The sequence below is a fragment of the Octopus bimaculoides genome, chromosome 10 (assembly GCF_046866305.1).
Source record: "Octopus bimaculoides isolate indiv1 chromosome 10, ASM4686630v1, whole genome shotgun sequence".
NCBI lineage: Eukaryota > Metazoa > Mollusca > Cephalopoda > Octopoda > Octopodidae > Octopus > Octopus bimaculoides.
Window position 1 is genome coordinate 11,216,075 of NC_142937.1, and position 21,967 is coordinate 11,238,041.

Sequence of the window (21,967 nt, forward strand, 5' to 3'; positions counted from 1 at the left end):
TGAAATAAACTTTGCGCCAGTTTATTGGTTAAATAGAATCATTTTTCTCTTCTGTTCACACCTACATCGGTGCCTAAAACAATTGCAAAGAGAAAGTCAGTAAGGAGAAACAAATGGCAGATGTAGCATGCATAGGAAACTGAGGTGTGACAGCCACGGATAAACGAAAGTGAGAACTGCTCAAGTTCCTTCTCGAACACTTGCTCAAATTATCAGGTAGCACTATATAGGGATCGCTGTACATACTCTAATCCGAGAAATAAAGGGAGAATGAAACCCGCTCTTGCATCTTAGCTTAACCCGACTGGGGTATGTCTCGCATTTCTGTGGTCAAAATAAATCAAGAAAATACATCAAAGTGATTTTTGTCACTTGGAATGTCAGAATAATGTTGAATATAACAAATTCAGGAACGTTCGAATAAAGTAGTTCGACGGGTAATAGGAAATCGATATTGTTTGGTATAGAACACTGATGTACTGTCAAAACATGACTGAAAAGACAGAAAAGTTACAAAAATAAAATTACAAGTTCTGCTGGTCACAAAGAGTGGGTCCTATACAAAGCAAGTATTCCACCTTGCTATCGCAAACACCGTATCAATACATTTTTATCGTTTCCTATTGCTATATCCGACAGGGTGATGAAGACAGGATTAGCTCTGACAGAAAATCGAAATATAACTGATTTTGGTGTCCATACTCCTATAATGACAAAGCAGAATAAGGAGCATTTCCTCGATTTACTACGTTATAACGTGAGTATTGTGGTAACAATTGACAAACCACTGGAGCTCGGAGATTTCAATGCAAGAAAGCAAAGAAATTGTCAAACATAGGATCAAACTTCATGTCATTTCAGAAAAGGTAATTTTCAATTTCAATGGCAAAACTCTAAGCTGAAATATGCGCCAAATATAACGCTTTCTTCCTGTCTCTTGAAAAGTAATTTTCTCTCTGGTAGTATCCTCGCTCCAAACAACGGCATCTGTTGGACAATGTATTGTACCTGCAAGAAAACATTGCAAATTTAAGATGTACACGTGGCATAAGAAATGATTGTCTCACCTATCAAGTACTCATAAATGACAAAAGTGTTTAAAATAATCACGACTTTCTTTTTTCTCTAATAAAACAACTGCTCCTGCGATTGCGAAATACCGTTATTAAATGTTCAGAATTTATGCATGCATGTAGAACCTTCTAAACGGTAGTGTTTATTTAGGTGTGTCAGTTTCAGATCGTGGGATTGTTTTTTAGTGATTCACAAATCGGGAAGTAAATAGGTAGAGAAAGGTTTTTGGTCAGCACATGTGCCATAGGTCTTAGTCATTTTGGGTTTCATTGGATTTAACTAAATGTAGAGCTCAAATTTAAGAATTTAATTCAGCATATAAAACCTTAGCAATGTGCTGTGTCAGCTTAATTGTAATAAAATTGTTAAGGGTTCACAAAATATGTAAGTATGTTTTAGTTGGTCAAGAGTTTCTTTCTTTGCCGTTGATGTTATTTAGGGTTTTTCCTGTTTTTTTTTTTTATTTGGAAGGTAAAGATTATTAGTCGAGCGTGTCATCGTGTCGTTAGCATAGACATTTATTGATCCCGTGCTTTAAAATTAAGGAGAAGATGTGGATAGGTGTAAAGGTTGTTGGTCAGTATATTTCTCTCTGAGAATTCGTTGTTCAATAAGCAATTTGATTAATATGTAGAAATTTTCAAACTTAGTATCTTATTGAGGCAGGGTTTGTTCACTATAAATTTATAAATATTTCTTCAATTCTGTTTCACAATTTGGGTATTTCATAATTCAATATGTCAGGCGCTTGGATATGTATGGATGTAAAGCATTATAAAAAGTGAGTATATACTCATGTATAGAAATACGAATAAAGATAAATTTTAATTTTAAAAAATATAAAGAACTAAGAAAACATTTTTAAAGCTTTCAATCAGTTGCTTGTTTGTCAATGTCATTTTGTTGCTATTGGCGACCTCATCAATGACATTCCCTCTTTCTTCACGACCTATTTTGAGTCTCTAAATTCTAAATAATTTTATATATGTTAACAAATCATTTAAATTTAAATTTTAGAATTAATTTTTTATTAATATTTTAAGAAATTAATTCGTACACTATTTTGATAGAATTTGGATATAGGCTTTTGTTAAAAAGTCAGTTTTGCAGTAATTTGGTTTTAGTATCACAAAGGAGGTACATGGCTTAATGGCCAGGGTATTGGGCTCAGGATTATAAGATTGTGGTTTCGATAAATAGACGAGGTGATGCATTGTATTATGAAGCAAAACACTTCCATTTCATGTTGTTCCAGTCCACTTAGCTGCTAAGAATGATTAATCCTGCAACAGACCGTCGTCTTGGCCAGGGAGGAATATACACATCAGAAAAACCAGGGAACTAGCCCTGTGCTCCTTACAGATTAATGTGGACTAACCATAACCATCACAGTGTTTTGCTGTCAGGTAAATGTCTTCCACTAAAATTTTAAGCTGAGTCACACGTGAGAGTGAAGTCTCAAAGGTGGAAATCCTGCAGATGTTCATAAGGTAGACTGCACCAAGGACGGTTCTTAATCAGTTTAACTCAATAAACTATTGGGTATGTTTAACAGTAATCTCTTGTTGGAAGCACAGAGGTCTATTATATGGCATGCAAACAACACATGGTTATTGTTACTCTTGTGCAGGCGCGTGGCCCAGTGGTTAGGGTATCCGGCTTACGATTGTAAAATCGTGAGTTCGATTGTTGTGTGTGTTGTGTCCTTGAGCAAGACACTTTACTCACATTCTTCCAGTCCACGCAGCTGGTAAAATAAGAGTATTACATGTATTTAAAGGGTCAGTCTTCTCCCATTCTGTATCACACTGAATCTCTATGAAAACTACGTGAATGGTACACGTATCTCTTGGGTGCTCAGCCACTTGCACGTTAATTTCACGAGCAGGTTGTTATGTTCATTGGATCAAGTGGAACTCGCAACGCCGTAACGAACGGAGTACCAGTTATATATATATATATATATATATATATATATATATATATATATATATATATATATATATATATATACATGTATGTAGGTATATATATATATATATATATATGTGTGTGTATGTGTGTATGTATATATGTATATATGTGTGTGTATGTATGTGTGTGTACGTGTGTGTGTGTGCGTGCGTGAGTGTGTGTGTGTGTGTGTGTGTGTGTGTCTGTCTGTCTGTGTGTGTGTGTGTGTGGGTGTGTGCTTGTGAGAGTGTGTGTGTGCTTGTGTGTGTGTGTGCGGGTTTGTGGTTTAGTAGTTAGGTTATATTTGGCTTCCGATAGTCAGGTCGTGAGTTCGGTTACCGGATATGCATTGTATCCTTGAGCAAGACACTTTATTTCACGTTGCTTCAGTCCACTCAGCTGTCAAAAATGAATAATCAACTGTATTTCAAAGGGCCAGCCGTGTCACACTATGGGTTATACTGAATCTCCCTGAGAACTACGTTAAGGGTACACGTGTCTGTGGAGTGCTCAGCCACTTGCACGTTAATTTCCTGACCAGGCTGTTCCATGGATCGGACCAACTGGAACCCTCATCGTCGTAACCGAAGGAGTACCAGTGTTCTTCTTTTATTTTTCTTATTTTCTGTCATAAGTTTGTAAATGAACTTCTTGCCTAATCCTTCAGATACCAGTGTAACTCACATCGAAAGCGATTTTGAAAAATTTGGGGACTGAATTTATTTTCTGTAAAGTAGTATGTATATATCCTGCTTTATAAACGTTTCTGATTACGTGAAATTATTAGTTACATCCTGAAATGGGAAATATTTAAAATTTCCTTTGTTTCTTTGAAATTATTAACAGCTAAAACAAGCTTAAAAGGAAAAAATTTCTCTGTCTGGTGCCCACAGACTTCACTTATATTGTAACCAAGTATATATCAATATATGTCTGTGTGTGTGCATATGCGTGTGCATATATCTTATATATATATATATATATATATATATATATAAACCCATTTAGAAATATTTCCAAACACATGATGTGTATAATATATATATATATGCATACATATGTGTACCTATGTATATATAATTATATATATGTATATGCGTTTGTGTCTGTGTGTATATCTGCATTTATGTATGGATTGCTACATATATATTCACACGATATTCATAGCTTTTTTATATGCTTTGCTCGTATGCTTAATATATACACATATCCATATATGTATGTGTATGTGTTTGCACCAATATATGTATAAGTTTTAATACTGCAAATATATTACAAATTAAATCAGTATTTTTCATCCCCAAATCACTTATACGTGCTTTGATAATGGTAAATTAATTGACGATTGAAGTTTTCCTTTATAACCTAATGGGTTACATTAATATATTACTATTTGTATTTATTTCTTTGTTTCAAAATTAAACAAAAGTTATGCGATGAGTAAATGCGAGAATTTAATCTAATTGGAAGCTTAAATTTATGTCTTCATTATGATTTCTCTAAAGCAATTTGAATGTACAGAGGTGTTGTTTCATTATTTACACTACTTTATATGCACTTCTTGATTTTCTTTTTTAAATATACAAACAGCAGACATGCATACATGTGTGTGTGTGCGTGTGTATCATCAGGGAATCATAAACCCGAAAAAGAAGTACTCTCTACGTTACAGAGTACATAAAGATAGATATGGCCTCTCTATGGGGGTTACCCTGGATTTCACATCCATAAAGCGCTTAGACCGTATCTGTCTTAGGCATATCTATCTTTCTCTCTCTCTCTCTCTCTCTCTCTCTCTCTCTCTCTCTCTCTCTCTCTCTCTCTCTCTAACTATCTATCTATATATGTATATATATATATATATATATATATATATATATATATACAAGGTGTCCACAAGGTCTGGGTACATGGAATAAATAAAATCATAGCATAAACAATTAAATATAAGAAATAATGATTTCTTAAAGTATGGGTTAATCGTCATGTACTCAGACTTTGTGGACACCCTGTACATATATATATATATATATATATATATATATATATATATATATATATATATATATATATATATATATATATATATATATATATATATAAATTGGCGTCAAAAAGAAGGGCATTTATATTTTAATCAATGTAGTTCTCCACACAACGTGGTTAGTTCTCCAAGCGTGCAACTACTTGATTATGCAATTGTTTCCCTGCTTTATGAGATCTAATCGTGTTTTCTACAGATAGAGAGTATCTTCTTGAAGCCTACGATTTTGAACTCACAGAGACAATATTTACATATCGCCTGAGGAAACACAACTAGGTTTCATAATGAAAGGAAACTGCTGCATAATCAAGTATCTACACGCCTGGAGAACTATGTTGCGTGGAAACAATTGCAGTGATTAAAAAGTACGTGTCCGACCGTACTGCTTCTTCTTGAGTTTAATGTTTTCAATTATCTATTCACACACGACAGATGCCGAAATGCAAACCTCGAAGAACGTATAGTGGATAGCACAGGGTAAACCTGAAGGTGGACGAGCTTTATACTGTACTCTGTCTGTGCTTACCAACCACATGGTTCTGAGTTCAGTCCTACTGCGTGGCACCTTGGGCATGTATCTTCTACTATAAGCCTCGGGCCGGCCAAAACCTTGTGAGTGGATTTGGTAGGCGGAAACTGAAAGAAGCCTGTCGTATATATATATATATATATATATATATATATATATATATATATATATATATATATATATATATATATATATATATTTACATATATATAATATATATATAAATAAATATATATAAATAAAGTTTAATGTTTTGTTATAAATTAACTTCCTTGTTCCTTCTGACAATGCTTTCCACACCTTCACATTTAGTTGAACATTGTAATAACACATTTTTATATATTGAAACTACTATCATATTTGAACATTTTGTCATTCTTGTATGTTAATAGTGTTTAATGTCTATTGTCTTTTTCCTACATACATGAACACATATATATATATATATATATATATATATATATATATATACATATATATATATATATATATACATATGGAGAGAGAGAGAGAGAGAGAGAGTTACATGCATATGTGAGTGTTTATGTATATATGTGTGCATATATATGTGTGTATTAGTTTGGGTGCATGTATATATAGATGTATGTATTTATATATGTGTACATGTATAATTTTATATTTATATATATACATCTATATGTATACATCCATTTATATTCTTTTATTCTTTTACTTGTTTCAGTCGTTTGACAGCAGCCATGCTGGAGCACCGACATATTCTTTGTGAGCCTTGTATTTATTTTATTGGTTTCTTTCACTGTACCACTAAGTTACAGGGATATAAACATGCCAACATCGGTGGCAAGCGATGGTGGGGGGACAAACATACACACAAACACATACATATATATATATGTGTGTGTGTGTGTGTGTGTGTGTGTGTGTGTGTGTGTATACGATGGACTTCTTTCAGTTTCCATCTACCAAATCCACTCACAAGGCTTTGGTTGGCTCGAGGCTATAGTAGAAGACATTTGCCCAAGGTGCCACTCAGTAGGACTGAACTCGGAACCATGTGGTTGGGAAGCAATCTTCTTACCACGCAGCCACACCTGCAACTACATATATATATATATATATATAGAGAGAGAGAGAGAGAGAGAGAGACAGACAGACAGACAGACAGACAGACAGACAAGACAAGACAGACAGACAAGACAAGACAGACAGACAGACAAACAGACAGACATACAGACAGATATACATACATACATACATATATATATATATATATATATATATATATATATATATATATATATATATATATATACATACATACACAAAGATATATGTGAGATATATATAGAGAGATACATAAAGAGAGATATATTCCTACATACATATATACATTTTCTCTAGTTAAACATTAATTAATTAATTATACTGACTGTTGACACAGTACTTTGTTCTGGGCAGCGAGTTGGATTTTGTCAGACAGAATGCCATGCATTATTCATTCCGGCTCTCTGCTCTCTGCAATATTTAAAAAATGTCCTTATTTATGACAGTGAACTGTGATCTGAGAGAAATTTGGATGCAATTTCTCAAGTGACCACAACAATGTTAACATCTTTTTTTTGTTTTTTTGTTGTTATCATTGTTAAAATTGTTATTGCCACCATAAATGTTAGCTCTGACATGGCTAAATGGTTAAAATCACACTTCATAGTCATGATGTTCGTGTTTGATCCTACTAAGTTTTCTTTGTAAGATTGAGTAAATGGGAATCTTTATGGAAGCCTGTCAGATGGATTTTGGATGTAATTCAAAGAGCCAGCCTGGTTATTTACTCTGTCACACACTGATACTATCTGAGAAGTGCATTAACAAAACACTTGACTGTTGAATGTTCAACCACCACTTAGCATTATAATTCAACGTATATGTAGCTTAGTTGATAGAACAAGAGGAATAGTTATAACCTTGGAACAGTCATAGGATGCAGTTGCTCTCATTATTCTTGCCTCACTCATCAGAGATGTTTTTCTTGCTGATATTCATTATTTATTGTAGTATACCATGTACCATGCCATCATATAGGAAGGCGACCACTTTCCTTATAATACTTTTACCGTCTTTTCTAACAAATCTTATTCACCTTGTTGAAAAATCACAAACAATTTGACTATAATTTTTCCTAAGAGGAAAGAATCTTACACTAAATGCTCCTCTTTTGTTACTAAATCCTTCACAAATCTAGTCATGCAATAAATACCCAATGCAGATAACCATTTGCCCAAAATTTATTGAGCTTTACTCTGCACATTTGTTACCTCCAGCTATCAATAATAATAACAACAATAATAATAATATGTTTTCTAATAGAAATGATTCTAGAAATTTTGAAGGGAGAAGAATAATTGATTATATTATTGCCACTATTTTCCTGACTAAATGAAAAGTAAATTTAACCTCAGTGGTATTGGAACTCAAACTATAAAGAGCTGAAATGAAAATTGTAAAGCATTTTGTCGAATGTTCTAAAGATTTTGTCAAACCATAACAAAGATCAATAATTTAAGCAGAATAAGATGGCAAACTGGGAGCATAGTCACCACAGAGAGTGAAATGCTTAGAAACTTTATGTCTATCTTTACATTCTGAGTTCAAATTCCACCAGGGTTGATTTTGCCTTTCATCCCTTTGGGGGTCAAAAAAACAAGTACCAGTTGAACACTGGGATCAATGTAATTGCATTAGCCCCTACTCCAAAACTGCTGGCCTTGTCCCAAAATTTAAACAAATAATTTCAACAGAATGGTACACATTTTTGGCAGTGTGGTATGGTTGAAAGAATCAACATCAATGCATGATAGAAGTATATTTTCTAACTTGATGAGATTTATTTCTATGTGGTTCAGTTAGTCCCATAGCTTAGAGTGTGTGATTCTTGTGGCAGCCCTTGAGTTTGTTCTCCTTGCCCTGCCCTCTACACAGCCTTATTTAAACAGGAGACTCAACAGTGCCACTCCTATAAAAGAAATACATGCCTTATCATCCACACCAAGCCATGGTACTCAGCTTTTCTTTGAGCTAAAGACTTTGTCCATGACTATTGCATACCCTCAAGACTGATAAGATCAAGAACCTTTATTTTATTCTCGTTTCAGTCATTGGTTGTCAGTCATGTTGGGTCACTGCCTTGAAATATTTTAGTCTAATGGATCTACCCCAGTACTTATTTTTTAAGCCTAATACTTAATCTATTATAGGTAATGGGTAGCGATTTTCTTCACTACTTCAGGGAGTGATGACCCTGCCTGACACGAGTCCTGGGCTCAGCTGGCTCCGGCTGACAGTACCCGGTATGGGCCCCTATCCAGGGTTACAGAAAGGAGACAACCTTCAAAGAAATCCGAAGTGGAGCCCTGTAGGCAGTTTAGTGTTTGACTCGACACTCTTCCGTAGCTCCTGCAGCCAAGCTGGTGTCAAACATAATGCTCTGCACTCCTTTGGACTACATCAGCAAGGTCAAGAGAGGAATCCTGACGATTGGGCTACCCAGGATTTTCTTACATCTAGCCCAGGCCTGCGCAAAACTGGAGAGGGCATGAAATGTAAAAACCAGACCGGATTAGTTTATGTGCAACTCCATTGTCTCCTGATACAAAAGGATGCCAAAAACTTAATCTATTGGTTCGTTTTGCCAAACTCTTAAGTTACAGAGATATAAACACATCAACGCCAATTGCCATGCAGTGGTGAAGGAGAAACACAGTCTTATGTACATGGTGGGTTTCTTTCAGTTTCTGTCTACCAAAACCAAATTCCACTCACAAAGCTTTTTCTAGGCTCAATGCTATAGTAGAAAACCCTTGCTCAAGGTTCCACACAATGGTAAAAAAAAAGACAAGCAGCTGGGGTTGGATTTTCAGAGGGAAGATGTTCAAAGGATGAAGGACTTGGTGAAGTGCTTAGTAAAGAGCCTGGATAGGGGTAGACACATTATAGTTGATAAAAGGAAGAGAAATAAGTTGTGAGAGCCTGAGTGAAAGTGGAATGAGAAGAGATTGCTATAGCAGAAAGTAATAAAAAGGTAAAGAGAGAAAAAATAAATTTGAGACTGGAGTAAACTGGAGCAACACAGGTAGTTAAACATTGGTTAAAAATGTTGGCATAGTCCCAGCAATTTAGGGGGTCAGGTAAGTCGAATACATTAACCCTAGTACACAACTGATACTTATTTCATCAACCCTGGAGGGACGAAAGACAAAGTTAACCCTGGTAGAATTTGAACTCAGAATGTAAAAATGGACGAAATGCTACTAAGCATCTTGTCTAGCATAGTAACAATTCTGTCAGCTTGTTAACTTAAAGGCAGTTAAATATTGCAAATACATTTTGCTATTACTATAACACAGAATCCAGTCAATGATTAAGCTACACAACATCACTCAGACTGTTAGAAATAGCTACTAATCCTGCTCCATATCACATTCATCTGTACTAAACTCAGATAAGGCATACAGGGAAGTATGGTCTGAGATACACTATTTTTGGAAGCAGAAAAAACACAAACAAATAAAGAATATTGAAATGAAATGACCATATTTGAAATGCTTTTGATTATAGGTCTACATGAAGAAAATTGACCTGGGGTTAAGCAACAACAACAACAAAACTAATAAAACTATTATCAATAGAACTTTAATTTAAATGGGAAATTTAATTTGTTTCATTCACGGTAACTCTTTCATTCCTTCATTTGGAATATTTAAGATGAAGATATTAAAAATATTAATTAAACTTGTTTTATTTTTTCAAAAGAGAAGAAACCTTTTAAAAGTTCATTAGACTTCTTTCTATTTTCCTCTTCTATCTAAATTCCAAATCTTGTATGCTACACTTAATATTTTACAACTTAAAAATCTTTAGTTTAGCAGAGAGGTATTCATATGTGTGGTTTGTAGACTGCATGTGTATTTATGTATGTGAAGATTTATACACATTCTCTCTCCCTCTCACTCACTCTCATGCATACATACACATATAACCACACATAATCATACAGATCTAAGACCAATTCTTCTAAACATTTTCTAGTTCATTGCTTCTATGCCTCTTCACCTCCTCTCCAGTTCCTCTTACTGCATTCTTTGGAACATACAAATTTGCTGCACACCAGTACAGATAATGTTTTCATTAATATGAGAGCATAAATGGTAATGAAACATAATAAATTACAGTCAACTAACTCAATCCTTGTAGGATTTGAACTCGCTGCTATATAGACATACAAGATTAATTTTTGCTGGTTTCTGCTGAATTCAATTTTTTGATAATACCTATGATCACACAATAATTTTTAAATGCTAGTAATAAACCCCACCACCACCACCACCACCACATCATTGCCTAGCATAGAAGCAGATTAATGATTGAAGCAAGTAAAAGATAAGGGTCAATATATCTATATATATCATCATCATCATCATCATCATCATCATCATCGTTTAATGTCCGCTTTCCATGCTAGCATGGGTTGGACGATTTGAATGAAGACTGGCAAACCAGATGGCTGCACCAGGCTCCAATCTGATCTGGCAGAGTTTCTACAGCTGGATGCCCTTCCTAATGCCAACCACTCCGAGAGCGTAGTGGGTGCTTTTACATGCCACTGGCACATGGGCCGACCAGGCTCAAGTGATGTTTTTCATGTGCCACCTGCACAGGAACCAGTCCAGCGGCACTGGCAACAACCTCGCTTGAATACTTTTTGACATGTCACTGGCACGAGTGCCAGTAAGGCAACACTGGTAACGATCACGTTTGAATGGTGCTTTTTACATGCCACCGGCCCGGAAGCCACTCAGCTGTTCTGGCAGTGATCATGCTCAGATGGTGCTGTTAGCACTCCACTGGCATGGGTGAATTTGCAAATTTGATTTGATTTCGATTTCACTTGCCTCAACAGGTCTTCGCAAACAGAGTTTAGTGTCCAATGAAGGAAAGGAACACATAAATGGGCTGGTTACACTCCTTGCATAGGCCATGGGTTATGGTCTCACTTGGCTTGCCGGGTCTTCTCACGCACTGCATATTTCCAAAGGTCTTGATCACTAGTCATTGCTTCGGTGAGACCTAATGTTCGAAGGTCGTGCTTCACAACCTCATCCCAGATCTTCCTGGGTCTACCTCTTCCACAGATTCCCTCAACCACTAGGATGTGGCACTTTTTCACACAGCTATCCTCATCCATTCTCGACACATGACCATACCAGCACAGTCGTCTTTCTTGCACACCACATCTGATGCTTCTTTAGGTCCAACTTTTCTCTCAAAGTACTTACACTCTGTCGAGTATGGACACTGACATTACACATCCATCGGAGCATACTGGCTTCATTCCATGTGAGTTTATGCATGTCCTCATCAGTCACAGCCCATGTTTCACTGCCATGTAGCATGACTGATGGTACATATGCATCATACAGTCTACCTTTTACTCTGAACGATATGCCCTTTGTCACCAGCAGAGGTAAGAGCTCTCTGAACTTTGCCCAGGCACAATGCATTCACTGTGTGAAATTTGAACCTGTCAACCATAATTTAGCAATAGAATACCTTATTGCTAAACATTACATATATTATATATAAATGCAGTATTATCTTGTCAGATGTTACCGAAGTATAGCTGCATATTGTCTCTCATAGTGTGAAAATTATCATTGAAATCCCTCACAGGAAGAAATGGGAAATTTATGAATAGTAGATGAAGAATTAAGTGAATAACAGCAAACGTTAGGCATCTTTTTTTTTTTTTTCTTTTTCATAGAAATATTCCTTTAAAACAGAAGCAATTTATTTGTTGAATTCTCATCTAGCAAATATTAAAATATGAAAGACTTTGGAAATTTCCTTGAAAATTAGAAAATTAAATATAAGAGAATAAATATAATAAAAATACATGGAAATAAAAATAAAACAAATCAAAAATGAAGCAGTTTAAAATTTACAAAAATGGTTACTGCTTTTAAGATCTTTATTAAATATTTTGTTAACTGTCAGTTAATGAAATCTTAAGTTAGTAATAAACAGATAGCATAATAACAGTTAAAAAGATTAGTATTCCATCATTTCCATTTCATCTGCAAACAGTAATAATTGCACTGTCTTCGAATAGAATATGTTAATGTGGTTATGGTATGTATTGGATTATTCATTTGAAAGGGTAGGAATAAATATGATATGTGCATTGGAATTATTTAAAACTTCAAGGTCTGACATATTATCAATACAGGGAACAATTAAAACTAAAATTGCAACAAATCTGAACTCTTATTAGATTTGAGAAAATACTGATGGCCTTCATAGTGAAAAAGATATTGTTGACGTGAATAAATTATAATAAATTTTATGCTGTGAACAAACAAGAATCCTGACAAGAATAGGAAACTAGTATCTCTCATCAATGTAGGCTACCATACACATATTACCATCATCATCATCTTCGTCATAATCATGACTATGACCATCACCACCAATTTTGTCTCTCAACCATTTTTCCACACCTCTCATCTTCCTAGCACCCATCCTGACATCATTCATCTAACAATGGAGCTATTCAATTGCTGTAAGCATACAGCGACAGAATCTGCATATATTTCATATTTTTCGTGTCTCTACGCACCTCCCAGTCTCCCTGAGACCACTTCCTTTTAACATCCATCACTCATTCTCAATATCACTCCCTTTATGCTCCACAGATCATTCCTTTCAGCATTGTCAATTATCTCCCCCTCCCTTCTAAGTTACGTCTTCAGTTTACCATTCTTCATCTTTAAACCCTCTCCTATCTACTTTCACTTTCAACACCCTCTCATATCTGCCATCAGAAGACGACCCCTCCTCTTTCTCCCACTCACTGTAACCACCACAACTTACCTCTGACCTCCATCTTTGTCCTTGTATTCATTCTCTCTCTCTTCCCACTCTCCCATCCTGCACATCATCTTCCTTATTTCCTGATAAACCTAGAGGTTTCATTTACAACAGCTCTCCACCTTTTTGGTCCAGCCACTCATCACTTTCTCTTTCCTGAGCTTTTTCTTTTACCTTCCTCCATAATATTTACCTTCAGCCACACATCCAACTTCATATGTCATTCATTACATTCATTTCTGTCCCCATCTCTTACCATTCTCCTCTCACTCTAATCCACTCAACCAATTATCCCTCCCGACCCTTCATCCATATTCTCTCTTATACTCAACTTCTTGTGCCTTGAATGTACACTCTGACATCATACTTTTTTCTACTCTAGGCACAAGGCCCAAAATTTTTGGTGAGGAGGCCAGTTAATTAGATCAACTCCAGTACACAACTGGTACTTAATTTATCGACCCTGAAAGGAAGAAAGACAAAGTCGACCTTGGCGGAATTTGAACTCAGAATGTAAAGACAGATGAAATACTGCTAAGCATTTCGCCCAGCGTGCTAATGTTTCTTATTTCTTTATTGCTCACAAGGGGCTAAACATAGAGGGGACAAACAAGGACAGAAAAAAGGATTAAGTCGATTACATCGACCCCAGTGCGTAACTGGTACTTAATTTATCGACCCCAAAAGGATGTTTGGCACAAGGCTATAGTAGAAAACACTTGCCCAAGGTGCCATGCAGTGAAACTGAACCTGGAACCATGTGGTTTGGAAGCAAGCTTCTTACCACACAGCCACACCAATGAAAATATAAATTATGTTTCATTTCTCCTCACACCCTTGCATCTGTGCTGTAAAGAATTTAAGCTAAATCACAGGCTCTTTAAGTCAGAGCTTTCATTGTTGAAACAGGTTATTGTATTTCAAACATTCACTTTCCTCTAATGCATAATGCAGTGAAATTAGTTGTGAAAATGATTTGCTAAGTTTACAGTTTAGTTTTGCTTCACCAGACACATTAGTTAAGATAATAGACCTTAGCTGTCTGATTTACTAACCACATCGACAAAGTAATTTTTGACTGAATTAGAAATTAATGATTTGTTTTTATTTCTAATAGTTTCTCAATTTAGAAACTTAAGAGACATATATGAATGGAACATTAAATATCATTGTATCCAATTTTGATGTCTTTTCAGTCTGCAGAACCAAGTTTGGTCTGATTCTCAGCGACCCAGCTAGAATTGATTGCCATGTCCAAATCAATGTGCATGCTGCCACAATATAATTTGCCAGTGTTGGATTTAACATGTAAGTAAAGCTGTATTTGCTTCTAACACTGTCAGGCCATATTCCCAATATACCAGGAATATCCGATTTGACACTCAGCTGAATCACCATTATAAAAGTAATGGGGAAACCCTTAGTTAAAACCAGGTCGGACTCATATAAATCAGCCAATCAGAGAATAAAGATTTTGTCATCACTGCAGTATTAGCTTGTTCATAAATGTATGATCAGAAATAACGTGTCTGGAATTATTTCTCTGATTTATTTTGACCGTGAAGTGAATCTCCTTACAATCAGACACATCTGGCAGGGAAAGGACGTATACACCTGCAGGAATTAAATACTCTTATGGAGATGAACTGAAATTTGATCCAATGTATACTGATGATAATTTAGAATCATTTGACAAGTATGGAAGGTTTGAAATTCAAGATCAAGTAGGAAGTGATGTTTATATTTCACATACTGAAACTGAAAGGAATGCAACAGGAAAATTTATAAGGAAGACTGGTATAGCAAACTGAAATACTAGAATTAGACTGAAGACATGTCAGTTTTGACTAAGTACATAGTTTTTATATGTTTCTGTCAGGTGGCTTTCAATAATTATCTTTTCTGTTTTTAGAATGTGCATTTTAAAGTGTATTGGCTGTTGAATTTAGGCCCAGATATGGATTATACCAACTTAGTCATGACTGACAAAGTTTAACTTGCCTTTCAGGTACAGAAGCATAGAAACTAAATTTTGTTTTTCATACTTCTCACTGGTTTATTACATATTCAATGTCATGAAGATAAATGTGCCTGACCCTTGGATAAATCACATGATATGTTTTCATTTAAAGTATTTGACTGTAAAGATCTAAGATATCCCAGCTATAGTTTTCTCGTATTTTCTTCTTCTATCTTAGACTTCATTATTCGACTAATTTGTAAAGATGGTAGAGCGTGATTTTAATAACATGTATTTGTATATCACATTATATCGTATCATTGGTTACAGGTTTCCAGTAAACCATTCATTGGTTCATTGCATTTATGATGATGACAGTGACATGGAAGCATCTGGCAGCTTAAGCAAATGAATGCTACGAAGAATTTTTATTCAAGAACACTGGTCTAGTGCCAATTTACATCTACCAAGTGATACACTCATACACACAGACACACACACAATACTAGATATATACACACACTCATACACAAAACTACATGCATACACACATACACAGCCGTGTGCACACATACATGCACACCTGCACAAAATCACACACACATACACAGACATGCACACAGACATACACAGAATCCTACACATACATGCACATAGACATACATATACATACACAGTTTTTGTCAACAAAAATCCCAATGCTTTGGTCAATCTGAATCTAATGACAGAGCAGAATTACCCCAAATGCTCCAAGGAGGAACTGAACCTTGAAACACACGGTTCTGAAGCAAACTTCTTTACCACGCAACCATGAGGGAGAGTTAGTTGCTACTTCTAGCAGACAATGCAACCATGAAGCATCTCCCTATTTAGCTCATCTGTATTCAAGAAGATAAGTAGTAGAGCTAAAACTATGGCATCAATATATCATTTGCAGTTCAGTTCAATTACAAATTCCATCTGCTTTGAATAATCCGCCTTCAATAAAAGATGTGAAATCTATACAAAAATCTAACCAATTTACAAAGTTACAGTCTAAAGAGTTATCTGAGAGTCCATGAGTCAGTGTAGGTGGTGGGGAGAATATATGATAATGAATATGTATAGATGTGTTTGTCTAAGATTGTGAAGTATATTCTTCATGTTTGTGTAACATTGCAATTGGCTTATTGCCGATGCTTACTACCAGGTGGTCATTGGAAATTCAAAAAAAAAAAAAGGAATTAAAGTAACAACCAAGTATTTCTTTTTTTTAAATTTTCCTTTTATTTGTTTTTCTCATTCTGAATAATGTGAAATAATCAATATTTTCAGACTTATCTAACCCATGCTGTCTGATCATGAATATAGATAATAGAGTAATGCAATAAAATGCGTATGAAAATCTTTTTTTTTTCCAACTGAAATTTCTGTTTTATTTGTGTGTGCGACTGAGTGTATCTCGGAATAAATCTGCATGACGTGTGTGAGTATTTGTGTTTGTGTGTGTCGATGTTTATGCACTTATACATATACACATCCAAACAAACAAATATTGGTGCATGTGTGTGTGTGTGTGTGTGTGTGTATACATATATATTATATACGTATATATATACACATACACACATATATATATGCATACGCAAACACATATTCTTTTATTCTTTTACTTGTTTCATTCATTTGACTCCAGCCATGCTGGGGCACCACCTTAAGTCGAGCAAATCAATCTAAGAACTTATTCTTTATAGGCCTACTACTGATTCTATCAGTCTCTTTTGCCAAACCGTTAAGTTATAGGGACATAAACACACCAGCATCGGTTGTCAAGCGATTTTGGGAGGACAAACACAAATGCACATACGTATATACATATATATATATATATATATGTATATATATATATATATATATATATATATATATATATATATATATATATATATATATATATATATATATATATATATATATATATATATATATATATATATACATATATATATATATATGTAGTGAAAATTTACAAAAAACAAAAGACGAAGACAGGTGAGTAAACAACAAACAGATGTTTTTTTGTTTAATGCTCAGGAAGTGAGAAAGTCTTTTACGTTTGGAGCCTACGCACTTCAACAGAAACTAACACAGAAATAAACAGGGAGAGAAAATAGAAAAAGGTTTAGTGACTAGCTATCTATCATGGTGAATGCTGGACAGAGGGGTCACACAGGAGAGCTAGGAAGAAGGGGAGATAATAAAGTAGTGGTAATCCCAAAACGAAGGTGCATATGCGTGTGTATGTGAGAGCGTGTATATGCATGTGGAAGGAGGCTGGTGACCTTGATGTGTGCATATCTGCTTGTGTAGGTTTGTGGATTTCGGGGAGGAAGTAAATTGTGGGAGTACGAGGGGTGAGGAGAATGGGATTGGAGGCGGTGGGGGAGACGGGAGGAAGAGATGAGGTCATGGATAGTGGAGGACACAGTCTGTTGGTAGCTGGGCGTGGGGTTGGAGGGTAGAGGGCAGTAGAAGGAGGTGTCTTGAAGTTGGTGGAGAGCTTCCACCTTGTAGAGGTCCACGTGCCACACCACCACGGCTCCACCTTTATCGGCCGGTATTATGATGATGTCCGTATAACGTCGGAGACATCGAAGAGCCGAGAGTTCGGCTGATGAGATGTTCAGATGTCGGGGACGCTTGGAAAAGTCAAACCGGTCCACAGCACACTGCCAGTCGCCCGCAAAAAGATCGACTGCTTGCAACTGGCGAGGAGCTGACGTCCACTGGGAATGGCGACCCAGGTCGGTGAAGCAGTCCTATTCATTAGATGCAGGTGGAGTGTCGCAGAAAAGCGAACACAACCTAACGCGGTGCACAAAGCTGTGGATATCGGCACGAGTCCGAAATTCGTTGCTGGATGGAGTGAGGGGGGATGAAGCGTAGACCCCTACTGAGGAGGGAGCGCTACGCCTCAGAGAGGGGAAGATCTGGAAGAATGGTAACAACAGATTGAAGTGGAGAAGGCGTGAATGGGACAGAAGTAGGAGGGGTGGTGGGGTGGAAGGTTGGGAATATGGTATTTGTTAGTTTCAGTCTGTTTCTATCTCTCAGGTCTCTATATATCATTGACAGTAAGTTTCAGCTGTTATATCACCACTGGATGTCTGCCACTGAGAAGCCCATAACAAAGCAAAACCACATGATCTGGCAATCCCAGTGGCTGTAGCAGACAATTCTCATCTGTCAGTGGTATAAATAAAAGTGCTTATATGTCCCACAATTCCATATGAGAAAACAAATGACAACAACATTAGTATAGTTGAGAGGCAATAGTCTACGTTAGGTGAGGCTTTTTTTTTAGGAAAGTGGCACTTTTGGGACTGCTGTGAAAGATTGTATAAGTTCGGGTGCCAGGGGAGGGTGGAAAACTCATGAGCTCCCTGGCCAGCACACACTCTAGCTATGCTATTGTCCTAAATCAACCCTGATTGATTAGACATATCGTCAAAACCATTCCAAAATTGACCATTCCATATAATCTTTAATTGCAAGAAACACACAATCATGTTATTCCTAGTGCCATTTTCTAATACGGCAGAATATTAGTTAAAGTAATTTCATTGCTATTTCTTGCTGGGTGAGTTACCTCATAGCGGCGTTTATGTTGACTCATCCTAGGTTTTTTTTCAGAAGAGTCTTGTCGTTTGCGTATCTGAGAGACAGCGATAATAAATTACTATACAGCTAAGACAGAGATGGAGGGGAAAGGCAGAGAGAGAGGGAGAGGGAGAGAGGCAGAGATAGAGGGAGAGTGGGAGAGAGAGAGTGAGAGAGAGATAGAGAGACTGTTGCAAACTAAGAGTTAGCATGTCTATAGATTTTTTAATTACAACTGCCTTATGACAGTTATAAATAATTCGTCCGTACAGTATATCTGCAGGGAAAAGAGATAACAGTTGTGTTTGTTTCAGCGCTTTTACAAGTCTTCGTCAGCATGAAGATGGCACTTTAAATCATTGGTGAGTTATCTGAGATACGTTTCATTGCTATAACTTTACCATAGAACATATCTACATATTCAGTTAGCCAATGTACTGTATTACGAAGTTTGTGTAGCAGATTCGAAACAGAGTCAACAGATTGCCAAGTTAAAATCATGGCTTTGTAACAGCCGTTTCACGTGATCAACCGAGTTACGGACCAATCAGATTCAAGACATCATGCGACGCATCTTTCTAGAAGCAGTTGAAACATCTCTTTATAAGGATTATTTATAGGCATGTTTATAGCACCAACTTTGCGGATATCAAAGACGACAAAGCAAAATGCATATCCACTCTTGCCAGACATATTTGCGCAGAGACCGGCCGATTCCTTTCACACAGCTCACCACTTGTCTCAATTTGTGAGCGTCCGCCCGCAGCTAAGCTAACTACATTATCATTTTGCTGCTCTAAACAGTCGTTCTAATGACTTCTTATTCAACATAGTTGACAGCAGCTAATGTTTTGTATTCATGGATCCAGCATGGTACTTTCTCTCCTGCCTTGACAGTTTATTTACTGAACTTTCTTTATCAACTATTTGTAAATTGCTACAGAATTGTTCATTCCAGAGTGTAAACTTTGTTGTTGCATTTCTAATTCATTACCAACATGAAAACATTTTGTGCGGTGAATAAAATTTTGTTAATTGTTCACAATTGTTGTGCATTCATTATACGCAGTCTGAACACAAACTCAACCACCAGCATCTCACATCTTTCATTCTAGGATCACCGTAATTGTTCTTGGTTACCATACATTGTGACAATTGCAAACAATTCCTCTGTACATTGTGTGTGGACAGGAAAAGGGAAGAACAGCTCTAAATTCGTTACTTAATTTCGCTTGTTTGCAAACATTGTTTGACCTAGCGTTGGTTAAACTTAACCTTTAGATATATTCTGTAGAACATTATAGGAAGGAAACGAAACACCCTTAACACACCAGCAATGTTCAGTCTTGTTGTCACTAAAGTACTGAATATGTAGATTAGTCAGTCCAGTCTACTTCAGTATCTAATATTGGTTTCAAATTCAAGGTAGCGATGTGGCAGAAATTTTAGCACGCCAGGTGAAATGCTGAGCGATATTTCATCTGTCTTTACATTATGAGTTCAAATCCCACCGAGGTCGACTTCGCCTTTTGTCCTTTCGGGGATCGATAAATTACTGCGTACTGGGATCGATCTAATCGACTGGCCCCCTCCCCCAAAATTTCGGGCCTTGTGCCTAGAGTAGAAATGAATATTGGTTTCAAATGTTGGGACAAGGCCAGAACTTTTGGGGAAGAGGGTACGTCGATTATAGTGACCCAACCCATAGTGTTCAACTGATATTTATTTTACTGTCCCTGAAAGCGATGAGAGGCAAAGTCGACTCCGGTGGAATTTGAACACGGAATGTGAAGTCGGAAGAAATGCTGCTAAGCTATTTTTCCCCGTGTCTTACTTCTGTAACTAATATTGGATTAAAAATGCAGCGAGCTGGGAATCACGCTAGCACGGCGGGCGAAGTGTTTAGTGGTATTTCGTCCATCTTTATATTCTGAGTTCAAATTCCCCCGAGGTCGACTCTGCCTTTCATCATTTCGGGGTTGATAAATTAAGTATCTAATGGACTCTCCCCATCCCCCAAAATTTCGGGTCTTGTGCCTAGAGTATAAAAGAATATTATTGGATTTAAAAGACAGAGAGCTAGCAGTAGCAGCGTTTCGTCCGTCCTTACGTATCGAGTTCAAATTCCACCGAGTTCGACTTTGCCTTTCATTCCTTCGGGATCGATAACATGAATACCATTTGAACTGTAGGCTCGATTTAATCGACTTATCCCTCCCCGGAAATTACTGGCCTCGTACCAAAATTTGAAATCAATATCGTGATACACAGATGATGACGATGGCTCTACAAAGAATTGAAATGTATGTATAGTTATTTGTTCCCCTCCTTTACTATCTACATGCATTACTGACGAATTGTTTACAAATGTAACTGTTTAATTGTGTCACACAAAAGAGTGAGCATTATTCACTATATGTTGATGTATAGTGTATGGTTCATTTAAACCGAATGTTTATCTCCGGACGTGATCACAGCTGCATGAAACCTGGTAAGCAAGATAAACATTTATGCTGTGTATGTTTGTAAGATAAAATGAAAGATGGGCTGGCGGTAGCTAATGGCATCAAAGCATTTATAAATTAATTATACAGAAGTGAATATAAATATGATTAAGCAGGAAAACAGGCCAGTGAAAGTTCATAGTAGTTCTTCATAGATATATGTAGATAACCGGAAGGTTTTTACTCTAACAACACAGATTAAAAAAGAGAATACAGATAATTCTTCGTAGTTGTTCTTCGTAGATAGGTAGATTTCAGGAAAGTTCATACTCTAACGTCACAGATAAGAGAGAAGAGCATTCGGGCAATCATTTAGAGCTGGTTCGGTAGGGTCAGTAAGTGCAGTAGTGTGCATGGTG

General features: G+C 36.3%; 1 long non-coding RNA gene across 2 annotated transcripts in view; it reads left to right on the forward strand.

Annotated features, from left to right (window-relative positions):
- The first annotated feature begins 19,403 nt into the window (after nucleotides 1–19,403).
- The window catches only part of LOC106880414 (uncharacterized), a 75,177-nt gene continuing 72,613 nt past the window's right edge, over nucleotides 19,404–21,967 (forward strand). For both annotated transcript variants that reach the window (XR_016243331.1, XR_016243335.1), the window contains exon 1: nucleotides 19,404–21,407. This is a non-coding gene — a long non-coding RNA (uncharacterized LOC106880414). The remainder of the gene's footprint in view (nucleotides 21,408–21,967) is intronic.